The sequence below is a fragment of the Prunus mume genome, linkage group LG5 (assembly GCF_029339155.1).
Source record: "Prunus mume cultivar Tortuosa linkage group LG5, ASM2933915v1, whole genome shotgun sequence".
NCBI lineage: Eukaryota > Viridiplantae > Streptophyta > Magnoliopsida > Rosales > Rosaceae > Prunus > Prunus mume.
In genome coordinates this window covers 2447354-2462293 of record NC_142702.1, presented here as the reverse complement: position 1 = coordinate 2462293, position 14940 = coordinate 2447354, and the positions used below count along the sequence as shown (strand labels likewise).

General features: G+C 43.2%; 2 pseudogenes; both read left to right on the top strand.

Annotated features, from left to right (window-relative positions):
* The window catches only part of LOC148916627 (protein ANTAGONIST OF LIKE HETEROCHROMATIN PROTEIN 1-like), a 47842-nt pseudogene that overhangs the window by 26248 nt on the left and 6654 nt on the right, over positions 1–14940 (top strand).
* Positions 5424–9889, top strand: LOC148916628 (uncharacterized; annotated as a pseudogene).

Genomic DNA, 14940 nt, shown 5'->3' with positions numbered 1-14940 from the left:
AAAATTTGGCGTGAGTTTGTTCCAATCTCAAGATAAAACTTTGCTTCGCTTCTCAGCCCATCCTCAGTCCAATGGCAGTCGAGCCGTGAACAAAATTATCAAGAAAACCCGAAGACCAAGCTTGCAAAGCCAAGGTTCTTGGCCGCTACTCCCGAGGTTCTTTGGGCTTACGCACCACCTTTCATACCTCAACAGGAGAACACCATTTTCCCTTTCCTTTGGTAGGCGTGGCACTGGTAGATTGGCCAGCCCACACCGAACCTCCGCTACAGGCGAGGCTAATGCGAAGCGGTGGCCTCAACCTCGACTTCATCAATAGGCGCCGTGACCGGGTCCAACATCGCATAGCGTCGCGCCACAAGCGCGTGTTGCCAAGTACTACAACTCGAGTTACGGCCGCTTTCTGGCTGGGGTGGGTCATGCGCAAGGTTTCCTTGGCCACTAAGAATCCTAATGAGGGTACCTGGGCCCTACGTGGGAAGGTCCGTATGAGATCACCAAGGTTTGCCGCCGGGACTTATACGACCGGATCCCAAGGGACCGTTGCCTCACCCTTGGAACGCCGACCATCTCAAGTACTACTACAAGTAGAACATACCTAGACCCTAGGACATTATGTTTTCTTATACCTCGGTCTCGAGCCTTGACTCAGGCCCACCATTGTACTTTCTGCCTTTCGGCACCCATCTAATAGAAATACCCGACTGGGCCCCATTTCTACTTCAGAACTTGGCACAATGCTTAAAATCAAAAGGTACCAAGCTATCATAAATATCAAAGTAACCCTACCTTAGGGCCGGGAAATATCCATACATGTCAAAAGACTACGTCTGAAATAACTGGGTACAACATAGCAAAAATACAAGCAAGCCCTCAGGCATCAGCATGGTCGTCGCCTCCTCCTCTCGGCGGTGTGCCGGGATCACAGTCGACTCCCCTCCGTGGCGTCGGCACCTCCCAGCGTCTCAGCCTCCGAAGGACTCGTGGCCTCGGCAGATGGCGTGGCTGCAAATAATGACTCCCGACCGGAAGGAATGGGAGGAGGAACACCACTAGTGTCGAAGTTTATATCAACCTGGATTAAACCTCGCCACCAGTTTCTCCCACCCATACTGCTCCTCGACCATCGCATCGGCTGGGCTCTTGAACCTGTCTGAGCCACGATGCTCCTCCTGGACTCGAGCGAGCCATGCTCGACTCCCGCTCCAACCTCCCACCTTGGTGCGGCACATTCCTCTCGGGATGGCGGCACGGGCCTCGGCCAGTGGTAGCCTTGGTATCTCGGAATAGCGTCTGGCGAGTCCACCTCTCTCTGCCTGCAGCTGAGGTAAAGTACATATCCCCAAAGGCTGCAAAGGTGTGATCATAAGCATATCATAATTGCACGATTAGAGAGTCAAGGCACAGAACACCCATTGGCGGCCGAGGAGCGGCGATCTTACGGATCCGATCGGAGAAATCAGTGGCCTTAGTCGCGAGACTCCCGCATCAATCTTTGATCGGAAGGCGTTGACAAGAGGCACTTCTGGCGTGCATGGCGAGGGTTACCTCCTTCGCCTCCCGACGAACCGAGGGCAAAGTCTACATCCTCGGTACTGCGAGAATAGCTCACCATCTCGGCGGCTGGGTGGGGATCGAGGTCAAATGGCGGCAGAGTCCCACCCATGACGCTGATCGAGGACTCAAGTCCCTCCGCTTTTCCTCCACCCGCCAACCGCCATCCTCCTCCGACCGAGGCCGCCAGCTGAGCTCGGCTGGGCCAACCTTCGCAAGATCGGGCGCCCTTGCTCTCGCTTCTTGGCCCTATTGGCCCTATCCTCTCTTTCTCTCTCTCGCAACTGTTGCCTCTCCTCCTCATCCACCATTACCTTTGACGCTTCCACCGGTCACCACCTTCTTCTGCACTCACCCACTACAAAGCAACACCGGCTAATGTGAGAAGCTATACAACATCATCACACATAACAAGGAGATGTAGCTAATACTTACTTCCTGAAGCAACCCGATCAGTAGAAGAAGGTGGGGTCACAATATTCTTTCACCACGCTACCTGGGCACTGCCTCACCACTTATCTCTTCCTCCTCCTCCTGAACAACTTTGGGCCTACACTTCGGTACAGAACACCAAATGGACAAAGCGTTAGTTCTAACAAACCTCGGACAACAATACATATTCATAACACATTCAAACACAAAGACATGGTGATGACCAGACCTATAGGCGAAAATGGGTAGGCACATGTTTTAACGTTTGTGATGCGTCCCAGAGGCGGCCCTCCCAATCACCAAAGGCAAAGAACCATCGATTTAGCCCGTCTTCTGCGGCGATGGTGGTTTGCCTATAAATATCCCTCTCCTTCGCCTTTGGCTGAGTTGACTGCACCGTAAAATTGCCACATTTGTCGACACTGAGTGTATGATCTGGATGCATCGAACTGCGAGGTGGGCTCTCCTCGCTTCGCTCAACCACCATGGTGCTTATGTACAACCCCGCATGACACCCGGTAGTTGGGATTATACTACCGCGCCAGGGGCATAGCCCAACTGAAAGTATCATTTGCACCCAAGGATGCAATGGTAACCTCAACCCATATTTGTACATACGCCGAGAACACCATAACGCCCAGCTGGGAGTATCTAGCAGCTTTGGTAGGTATGGGCAACCTCAACCCCACCACAATCAGGTACCGCATAGTCAGCCTTCAATGACTCTAGATCATACAAACTCATCATGTTTTTCTTGGTGGTAGTGGCACCCCTATTGGGACACCCACATCAGCGATACTACCTCCACACACTGACAGCCCGGCCCTTCGACACCCACCACTAACCACGGTGTGCCCGTTATCCCCAACACCAGTTTGCACAAGCTTATAGGGCCACATAGTTCCTTTGCATCTCCCTAAGTTCCCCCTGACTCCTCGACATCGCTCTTTCTCCTCCAGCTATTTCTCCTCACCACACACTTCCACCCATGTTCAGACTCAGATGCATTTCCCACCAGCACTCCAAGTCCTCATTAAGGCTTCACTTCAAACTCTTCCAGAAAAAGCATGGGGACTTCGGGAGCTTGACTTTCTCTTTCAGAATGATCACATCTACAAACACAACAAGGGAAACTAAGGGGCATGCACGAGATTGTTGAAAAACGGAGCCTAGGCATGTTCTTAGTATGTTCATGACAGTTCCATCTACGTTCATATCACATTCATGCAAAGCTCAAACAAAAGAGGCATTTCAATCCGAGAAGGGGAGATGTGCACAGGGCATACCTTGTTATCTCCACCGTCGAGTCGGTTGCCGGAAATCGCCTAGCTCCCAAAAAGCACCTTTTCCCGTCCTCGCCGGAAATCGCCCGCCTTCCTAGATCCTATCGGAAACGCTTCTCCTCCTCGCTTACAAAATCTTTCAAAATCTCAATTGTCACTCTTCAGCCCTCCTCACCCTTTTAAAGGCATATGAAGGACCCTTCGATCCTTGCTCCAAGCAATAACTCATCATACTTGGGACGCTCGATTTCCACGCAGACGTTTCCATTTCACCTTCCTTCGAAGGCATGAGACGCCACACCTTCGGAGGCTCCTTCCAAGGGAAGGACTCTCGCGATGCGGTGACGCCACACCTTCGCCGGAAGGCATGATGGCGTCACACCTTCCTTCTTGGCAAAGCTTCGCCCAGCGTGGAAGGACCTCTCGCGACACGCGCGTGGACGTCCACACCTTCCTTCGGAAGGCATGATGACGCCACACCTTCCCTCGCGGCTGCCTTCCAAGCGGCGTGAAGGAACCTCTCGCGACATGCGTGACGCCACACCTTCCGCCGGAAGGCATGATGACGTCCACACCTTCCCTGGAAGAAGGCGCCTTCGGCGTGAAAGGACCGCGCGCAACACGCGCGCGGTGACGCCACACCTTCCTTCGCCGGAAGGCATGATGACGCCACACCTTACCGCAGCGGGCTCCCGCCGCCGAAGGACACTCGCTGCGGCCACACCTTCCTTTCGGAAGGCATGATGACGCCACACCTTCCTTGCGCAGCTCCTCCCGGCGCATGCAAGGACCTCGCGACACGCCGTGACGCCACACCTTCCTTCGGAAGGCATGATGACGCGTACACCTTCCTTTCGAAGACTCCTTCCGGCCGGAAAGGACCCTCGCGACACACGGCGGCCACACCTTCCTTCGCCGGAAGGCATGATGACGCGTCGTCACACCTTGCCGCCGCTCCTGCGCCAAGGCTGGAGGACACCTGCGCCGGACGTCACACCTCTCCTAAGAAGGGCTCCTTCTGAAGCTTAGAAGGACACCTCGCGTGACGCCACACCTTCCTTCGGAAGGCTCCCTCCGGCTTGGAAGGAGACTCGCGGTGACGCGTCACACCTTCCTTCGAAGGCATGATGACGCACACCTTCCCTTCGGAAGGCTCCCTTCCGAAGGCTTGGAAGGAGGCCTCTGCGATGACGCACACCTTCGCCTAAGGTACACGTGACGCGCCATACCTTACCTTCGAGAGGCTATCTTCGGCGTGACACCTTCGCACCCCATGACCAAAAAAAAAAAAAGAAAAATGGGTGTCTTCTAGTTTTCAAACTTTGGGGACTAGGGGACTACCTTCGGCACCCGCCACACGACACGCTTGGTTGAAATACACAACCTCTTCACAAGTTCTCAAACTAGAAGCCACTTCTTGATTGACAACTTGGGGGACTACTGTTTACACCATAATTAACCAAGCGTGATTGAACACCAAGGTAGATATGTCTTCCTCCCTGCCAAAGGGAGATGCTCTTCGAAGGGACAACTACCTGCCGAAGCTCCGAACTGCCAAACCTAGAACACAGGAGACACGTGTCATCATCACAGCAACTTACACAAAGTCCCACATCGGAACTTTGTGCAAACCTCCTACCTTTACTTCCCTATAAATAGGAACAGTAACCAAGGAAAATGGTAACTTCTCTCTCTCACTACTACTGTTACTTTGCAAAGTCACTACCCTAGCGACTAAGCATCGGAGAGCCTTGGCCGCACCACACCTGTCCGCTTGACGATCGCTTCCTCTGCTTTTGTCTTCTGCAGCTAGCCCTCACCAGGCCCGTGTCCTTCTCTTGCTAAGGACAACCCCCTATCTCTAAGTTGACCCTCCCCGAAAAGGAGCATCAACAATTACTGCTCTTGTTCAATATTTGTGTCTTTTGATGTACTCCTCAAGTACCATATGACAAGAGCCGCATGCTTTCATTGTCTGATACATTGATTGTAACCTATTATCAATATTAATAGAAATATAGACATTGCTTTTCTTAATACCTATAGACCTTTTGCCTTCTAGTATGAATTCTATCAGTACACTCCTTCAAAGAGATGATAGAATCGTCGTATAGTCTATGGCTATACTATTTATTGAAAACGAAAAAGCCTAAAATGGCAATACGAGCTTTATATTTCCCTCCATGCCTGGCTCGCTTCACCCAATCACTTCCCATCAAAGTCTTCAAGTTCAAGGCCAAAATAGAGGTGGGCAATTCCTCATTTGAGCTCTCATGGCGTCTCCCAAGAAATCAAAGAAAAGCAAGAAAGATAGGAATATTGAAGAAAAACTTAAGCTTGGTTCCAATCGAGCCTGAAGCCCCAGACTCTGGCTAGTGGGATAGTTTCTTCAACCCAAGGTTTTTCTTTTCACTAAGCTCAGTCTTCAATTACTCTGCTTCCTGCTTTTTAGTGGAATGCATTCAAATTACTTGTAGTTTTAACTAAATTATCTTTATATTTTGCTTATTTTGGAAAATCTATGATGCACATAAATCTAGAACAGGTGGTGGATTTTGTTCTGTAATGTTAAATTCGATAATGATGTTCATAATTAGAGCTCAAAACCTATAAACTGTGCTTTTGTTCAGTTAGGCTGTTGGAAAATGGCCCTAGGCGCTTACGCCTAGGCGAGTGTCCTTTTTTTTTCCTGACTTTAGCTAAATTATGAACTCGCTTCAATTTCTGATGGCCGCCATACAAAAATTTGCTTTTGATTATGTGTTTTGCATCCTGAAAAGAGAAAGATGTGGTCGAAAAGTTATTACTAGAGGAAGCAATAGAGATTTTAGCATGTAAAAGTAGTATGTAATTGTTAGGAATCTGGGTTGGCCTAAGGTTGAATGAGTAGTTGGAAATCCTGACTGAATCAGACTTGGAGAATATACAGACATTGAAACACATAGTCGGGCTTTGCTTGTTGTCATAGTCTATGAAGCCGCAATTTACCTCTGGAAGGTTGACAAGTTTGACTTTGTTGTCTGCCTGAGTGCCTATATCGACGTCGTTTTGGCAGCGTTGAAATTGGACTAGTCTTAGTGGTACGTATCACTATTGTGTGTGACAGTAATACTATATCTATCAACTTAAAACTATGCATTAGAACTAATATTTCTTTTTTCTTCGTGTAGGTTGCAATATCTGTGATCAGGGTACTTTTGTTTGTGGCAAGGCCAAGGACTTTTGTTCGAGGAAACCTTCCGAATTCCATGGTTTACAGAAATGTTGAGCAGTATCCCAACGCAAGCAATGTTCCTGGAATTCTCAAATTCTCATACTTGAGATTGATGCTCCCATTTACTTTGCAAATACCAACTACTTAAGAGAAAGGCACTAATTAATTAAACCAAAGTAAGAACTAAAGATTTGGGGCTTAAGATAGATAATAGCAAGTACAGGGACAAAGGTTTTGTTGAGTTGTTCTTGAGGTGGTTGTACTATCTTTTTGTTTTCTGGTCATGTTTACATTCTAGTGAGTCAAAACTAAAGATTTAGGGCTTATGATAGATAAGTGGCTTATCTATGGGACTGGGAAAGAGACATCCCACTTTGTTTGAGAAGGTTTGAATCAGACATTTGATTTTTATGATGATTGCACATATTTTCATCTACAAATTGATTGAATAACTAGTGTAGTGCTTCAAGTTACCAGTCGCTTCTAACCAAGGTGCTTTCTGATAGTGTCACCATACTCATTAAACATAGAGACCTCTATGTGTCATCCGTTTGATTCTAATAATTTCCAAGTGTTAAGTTGGTTAACTGTTCTAGCGTTTGAGCCATAAATTACTGAAACAATCTCATGATGAAACAATCATAGAAACTGTTTTCCAGAAATCCTTTAATCTTTCACTGATTTATTTTGTTTCATTTGTAGGCACACAGGTTGGAGAGGACTTGATGAAGGCATCATTGTAGTTGGGACTTGCATGATTTAAAAGCCACAATGGCTGGTTGCATGTCAACGTACCCTATCCAAAACAATTAAACTATGGAAAAACACTCTCAGGGGTCGTCAAACGCCATAGAAAGGCAACCTGCTCCGCCTCAGATGGTACCAAGAAAATAAATACCAGTTTCAAGAAAATAAATAGTGATGCAGGAGGTCGCGTGAGTGACTATGCTGTCAATGAGTTTGTTCATGTGGACTTTGAGAATGGTGCAACAACTACTCACAGAAGATCTAAGGTTTCTAATTCAACATTCCATTTCACCCAGCTGCAATGACACCACAGTCAATATGATTCGAATGGTGTGTGCTTTCTTTCCTCAGATTTCAACTATCTTTCAATTTCAACCAATAGTGCTGACAAGAAAATTCATAGCTCTTGAATCTCATATTTTTAAAGTTATTCATTTGCAGTAATTTTCCAAGAGGAAGCTTGGTTTGACTCGGTGAGTATTCTGGAGTCTGACTCGGAAGATGACTTTATCAGTATACATGGAGGTATTGGCCATCAGCCTGTAACTACATATTACTGAGAATGAAGGCCTTGTGGTCTTGTTTGATTGCAAAACGTCATTACTACTGAAGTAATTTTTCTTGAGATACTTATTGGAAAAGGATTTTCTTTTGTTTTCTTAATTTTCTTCTCTTATTCTACAGATGGTTTTCCATTAGCAAGCAATCCAGTTTGGAATATCTCAAGTGGCCAAGTACTTCAGTACGAAAGATCTGCTAGCTTTGTTGATAACGGGTGTAAGTATGAAGAATAACAAGGCTATATGAAAATTGATGGAGGTAAATCACATAAAATCACAGACAAAGATGAGCACAAGGAATGAAATCGGTTTTCGCTTATTAATACCCAGGGCTATGAGCTTTTTTACTTAGGGAAGGCTGATGAAGTTTGCAGTAAGAGGAAGAATATATTAGATGACTCTTATGGAAGCTTTAAAGGACTTACAGAGGATGGACGTGATTCTAATGAAAAAATTCAAGACAATGCCCTGAAATCCAACTTATCTTGATTGGTACCTTCTGTAAGTTTCAACGATAAGATTCTAAGTGCACAGAGTTTGGTTCCACAAGTCCCAAAGAAAGCCGTTTTCATACTTTCTTTTAAAAGGAGATCCTGTGATGCAGAAGAAACCATTGAATAATGCAAGCATTCAAATAATTCAATTTTCTTTGAATAGAAAGAAAACTTAGAATATTGGGATTGATGTACATGTATATTACTGAACATTTCAATGATATATCCATAGGTCAATCAAAAAGGTTTCTGTATCGGCCTAGACCAGGATATATCATTCCATGTTGTAGAGTAGAGAAGCCCACTTCAGGATCTTGGTCTGAGATTCCACCCTCAACTTTTAAATTTCGTGGCAGGAATTATTTCAAGTATGACTTTGGTTTTTTCTTTTGTCAAGACCAAACTTAACTGAATTTAGACATTTGCAACTAATTACTCTGTTCTGCCTTGCTAATGATAATATTATTTTCTGTTGGTCTACTATCTAGAGATAACAAAAGTCAACTGCTCTGAACTACAATCCATATACTCCAATAGGTGTTGATGTGTCAGTATGCCCCAAAAAGATACATCACATTGCCCGGCATCCTGAGCTTCCCAATGTGAAAGCAAATGGGAAGTGTTCATTGTAAACATACAGGTATTTTTTTCAGAATTGATTTATCTTGTTATGTTTTGTTTGTTATATTTGGTCAATATCTAATGATATTGCTCTGCGCCTTGTTGCAGTTGCCTACTTATCCTGCTGCAATGTTTCTTGGTGATAGTGATGGAGAGGGGATGAGTCTTGTAATGTATTTCAAAGTTTCTGAGAATTTTGATAAAGACATCCCTCCTCAATTCCAGGACAGTATCATGGTAACTTCATTTTGTATGCAACTTCATCCATTTGGATAGGCATGTACTTTATTTTGATGGAAATGTGATCTTCTTATGTTCAATTGGAACACTCAGTCTGTTGATATATTTGAATGATGCTTTTAGAAAATGGTTGACAATGAGACAGAAAAAGTTAAAGGATTTGCAAGGGACTCCACTATACCTTTTAGAGAAAGACTAAAGATCTTGGCTGGGGTGGTAAATCCTGAGGATATCGGTCGGAGTTCTGCTGAGAAGAAGCTTGTACATGAATATAATGAGAAACCAATTCTTTCTTGCCCCCAGCACAATTTTTACAAGGTAAACATTGAACATTTATGTTGCTGAGTGTTAAGAAGATGAAACAGAAAAACCATGTTGTTTGGCTTTATCAAGCTCTCTCACATGCAGGGTCCTAACTACTTTGAGATTGCTCTGAACATTCATCACTTCAACTACATATCAAGGAAGGGTCCCGAATTGTTTTATGAACGTCTTAAAAAACGGAATAGCCGAGCTGCGATGCTATCTTCTAAAATGCTCTATTTATGGAGTATAGCGGCTATACTCTCTTTTAAAATATTCTGTTTGTGGCTTATAGCCACACAGCTGTGCTTTTAAATATTCTGTTTATAGAGTATACCCGAGCGGCTAGGCTGTTAAAATATTTTTTTTTACGCGTATAGCCGATCGGCTATACTCTTTAAATATAACTATAAAAATCTGGATTTCTCTGTAGCAAAGTGAGCCTTGAGATAATGAATCAATTAGACATGGTATGTATTTACGTTCTGAACTTTGTTCCTCTGTGGGCGCTTAGGGTTTAGAGAGAAATTTATGCCTTGTTTGTGTGTTGCATGTGTATGAGAAGTGATATAATGATGTTGCTCATCTTTTTAGGTGCCCTTTGTCATATTTCCTAAATAGATTCGAATATTTAAACGGTATAGTGGTGCGTCTATATTCGAATAATAATATAATTACTAATTGAAGTAATTAGAAAAGGCTAAGATATTACTTAAAGACATATATATTAAATTAAAGAAGTTGGGCAAAAAATAAAAGCAAAGAAACTAAGCTATTTGCCGGATTAGACCTCTCCCGAGGAAAGTTTCCTATACCAACAAAATGTCGTCGGGAGAGGTCTAATCCGGCAAAATTGCATCGAGATAGACTGTCTTGACCAAAGTTCGTCGGCAGAGGTTTTTTTAAATAATAAGTATAAACTTAGTATCTTTAGGTCAGTACATTTTTATTTTAAATTTTTTTTTTTAGTAATTCAATAAAATCTTAGCCTTATTTAATTACTTTCATTAGTAATTATGTTTTAATCATTATTTATTTTGTGAATAGTATTAAATATTTTAATTAACTTCATAAATATATTACTTAATAAATAGTAATTGTTTTTTTTTTAATTTTTTTCTTGAATAAAATACTTAAATACTAATTATTCACTGAGTAATTAATGATCAAAACATAACTACAAAATAAAGTAATTAAAAAAGAGAAATTCAAATTATGATATTTCACGGCTATACGTTTAAAATATTATGTTAATGGAGCCTTACGAAAACAAATTTATGTCCGAAGTGCTAAATTGAATCAATAAATTTGTGATCATGAAAATACTTTAGTAATTCACTGACTCACTTGAGAAGTTATTTTGTAACTTGTGTACATATCCACATGACATGTTGATGTGATTTATCAAAATTTTCTCAAATTATTATAATTCGTGCACAATAGTTATAAAATCCAAATTTTATACAAAAAGAAGGAACAATAAGAGAAAAAATCATAGCCAAAGGTGGTTCATATGGTAGATCCAAAGAATCATATGAAGATGAATCCATTCTCGTAGAAAGGTTAGAATGGTGGTTTATATTTTATGGAAAATAGTATAGCCGGTCGGCTATTCCTGGTATTTCCTTAATTTTTTTTAAAATAGTATAGCCGAGCGGCTATACTTGGTTTTTTTAAAAATATTCTGGCGGGTTGGACTCGAACTCATCACTACGAACTTGAGGGCACAGAGCAAGCCCGTTCAGGTTTTGTGCGTGTTCAAATATCGGCCTAGGCGCTGGGAGGAGGACACCGATACTGGGAGTTAGGGGGCCTAGACGGCCTTGGAGGATCTAGGCGGCGCCTAGGCAGCTGGGAGGATCTAGGCGGCGCCTAGGCGGCTGGGAAGATCTAGGCCTTCCCGGCGGGTCCGGCGCCAGGCGGGTGGGTCGTGTCCTTTTTTTTTCCAAATGAAGAGACGAAGCTTGCGTGCGAAGGAGCAAAGGTGACATGTATAGGGTACTCGTCACAATCAATATCATACACTGTGACCTCCTGGTTCTTTATGCCTAGTTTACGAAATTCATCAGCCTCCAACAATGGCAAGATGTGGCTTTCCACATCTTTTTTGCACATGTACAACGTAGTTCGTGTCACTCACTATATGCCAACTGCTTCTCAAAACGCTTGCTGCACCTTGTGATCTTGTTTTGGTGGCTTGGGGGGACGTCGGGAGGGGCATGGCCTCCTTGTTCTACTTGTTGCGGTTGTTGAGGCAGAGGCATGTCCTGTCTGCCATGACTGCATGTTCTTGGGCTGCAGTTCGTGAAACGAGGTGAGACTTGGAGGCTCCAACTTTGTTCAAGTTCTTCTTGTTGTTCAGAGCGTGCCTGTGCTGCAATGACTTCTTGGGCATGTTGGGTTCCACGTTTTTATAATTGAGCAAATTCTTGGGGATAAGAAGGGACATACTTGTTAATTCCAGGAGGAGCCTTGTACTAGTTGTCTGGTGCAGCAACTTGATTTATTGAAACCCGACCAAACTCTTGGAGGCCTTGGACTGATTGCGGATAATAAGAAGGGTTAATTCCAGAGGAAGAGCCTTGTTCTAGTTGTTGTTCTGGTGCAGCAACTCCAGGTTTCTTGAAGACCAAACTCTTGGAGGCCTTGGACTGATTTTTGATAACAAGGGTTAATTCGAGGAAGAGCCTTGTTCTAGTTGTTGTTCAGTGCGGCAACTTGCGTAGTTCAATTTCTTGAAACAGGCAAAGTCTTCATTTTCTTGCTGTGGTTCAATTTCTTGAAAAGTGCTGCAAAATCTTCATTTTCTTGCTGTGGTTCAATTTCTTAAAGTGCTGCAAAATCTTCATTTTCTTGCTGTGGTTCCATTTCTTGAAAAAGTGCTGCCAAATCTTCATATTCAGCGCAAAGAACTTGCTCGTGGTTGTTCTTGTGGAGCAATGGCTTCAACTAAGGGCTTTCAACTTCAGTTTCTTGAAAAACTGATCCAAATATTCTCGCATTTGTTGATTTGAAAGAATTTCTTCTTGCCTTTGCAATTCTCTTTCCGCATCTTCTGCATGCTCTACATTGGGAACAGCTGCTGGAACTTCATTTCGGGGGTCTTCATTATGATCATCAGCCATGCCTGATAGACTGATAGTGTTGTTTTCTTTCACAATGGTGCTTCTGATAGCAAGAGAAAAAGTGTTTCTTTGGGAGATAAATTTGGTTTGGGAGACTAATTTGGTTCAAGAGAAATGGGAAATGGGAAATGGATTTTCTAGACAGTTCAAGAGATTTCTTGATAATGGAGCCCAAATTACATATTAGTCTCCGGACTAAATCTGTTATAACTAACTAACAACCTGTATAATATACTTTGACTGAAGGAGACTATTACTGACTTGTAAATTTAACCATCTTGCTGGGGTAAAATATATTAATTACAGTAAACATAAGCCAGTTTGAGTTTTAGGCTCTTGGAACATACGTACGAACAATAATGAAACCAAAAGCAATATATCTTTGCCATAATACTCCTAGCAAAATGAACACCTGCAACCTTCATGAATTCCTGCTTCCGAACCAGTCCAAGATCATGACATTAAGTTTTCCAGCCTCCAGTGAGGACATGAATCTTGGTGACCTAAGTCTTGTCAGCCATGTCATAAGTTGTTACATGGATCGAACTTATGAAGGCGCAGTATATCAACACAAGTGCGTACATGTTGAAAGTAATCCAATGGTTCTTCAACTGTGAGGTCATAGACGTTTTCAGATATTGCAACATCATTGAGAACCTCAAGAAGGTATTGTCCATAACCCTTGTGTTGATAAGGAAGCAGTACCAATATCTGCCATCAACAAGCAGGCTTGTTAAAACTCAACAGCACCAAGATTGCACAAAAAATGAAATTTATTTGAACTAGAGCATGCATAAATAGCAACTGATATATACAACGAGCAAACCTGACCAATCCGCAACCGAGAACTATCAGGATAATGGTAAAAACGATATACAGCTGTAAAACCAAGCAACCTATTATAGATTTCCCCCTGCTGATCTGTTTTCCTCTGGATCAGGACATACAACTCCCAGCTTGGATCCACAACATCAAATGGACTGCTACCTAATTCAAAAAACAACAATTGATGTCATATTCTTACACTCCCCCTTCCCATCTTTTCTCCATAAAAGTAAGAAAATAACAGTGTGTTCTCTGATGACGTGAGATAGGTGATAAAATTACCAACAATAAGAAGAACAAGAGGAATCAAGTGATGGTAAAGCTGTCCAGCAGCTGTCTTGCTCACAACCAATCGAACAACCTGAAGTTGGCTGTAGTACAAGATACTTCCACGCGGCTATACTAGGTTTTTTTCCTAATTTTATTTTAAAAAGCATACAGCCGCTCAGCTATACTCGGGTTTAAAAATATTCTGGTGAATCGGACTTGAACTCATGACTACGAACGTCTAGGCACAGAGCAAGCCCGTTCCAGGTTTTGAGCAGTGTTCAAAATATTGGCCTAGGCACTAGGCGGGAGGACACCGACACTAGGGAGTTAGGGGCTAGGCGAACTGGGCGGATCTAGGCAGTGCCTAGGTGGCCCGCGCGGGTCTGGGCGCCAGGGCGGGTCGTGTCCTTTTTCTTCCAAATGCAGACAGACGAAGCTTGCTGGTGCGAAGGAGCAAAGGTGACATGTATATAGTGTGTGAGGAGAAGGAAAGTGTTGAATCTGTGTCTAATGTTTGAGGATTTTAGTTTTGTTATATGAGCAAGGAAAGAATCGTTTATGAAAAACGGTATATGGAGAAGAGAAAGAGCAGATGAAATGAAGAATGTTCAGTATATTTCTCTTGATGCAAATGAGCACAAACACACACTCAAATACATGACACATACTGCCAAAATAGCTCAGAGCCTAAATTTTAGGTGCCAAGGACTCATCTCCAGCCATACATAATCACTTGGAGGCTACGATCCTTACACCTAGGCTAGAATTGGTTATCAAGCAAGGTACAGCTGAAAAAGATAGGAATTACAACTGTAGGAATTTTCCCAAAAAGGAAATAAAACTAGCCGTTAGACAGCTAAGCTAACAGCTAATACTAAAACTAGGAAGTTCCCAAGTTCTTCGATTTCTTCATTCTCTTCATTATCAATCTGCAGGATTGTCATCTGCAGCTTGATTTAAGCTTAGTATGCAGCTTAATTCTCGTAGAAAGGTCACATAAAATAAGGAAAGGCGTAAGAAATGAGGGGTTTGTTTCGTGTGAAATAAAAGGAAGAGATAGAAAACTGTGTTTCTGTTGTTGAGAGAGTGAGAATTGGGAAGCAAATGAAGAGGGAATGAGAGATTTATAATTCCTGGTGGTCTTGGTTGGGGTAAGATGATTTCTGTTCAAGCCACAGCTGAAAGAACCTCCTGCACTGATATTTTCTTTGTCAATAGCTCTTGAAGCTGTTGCTTTGTTATGAAGATCTTAATCCTTCTTGTAGCAGCCCT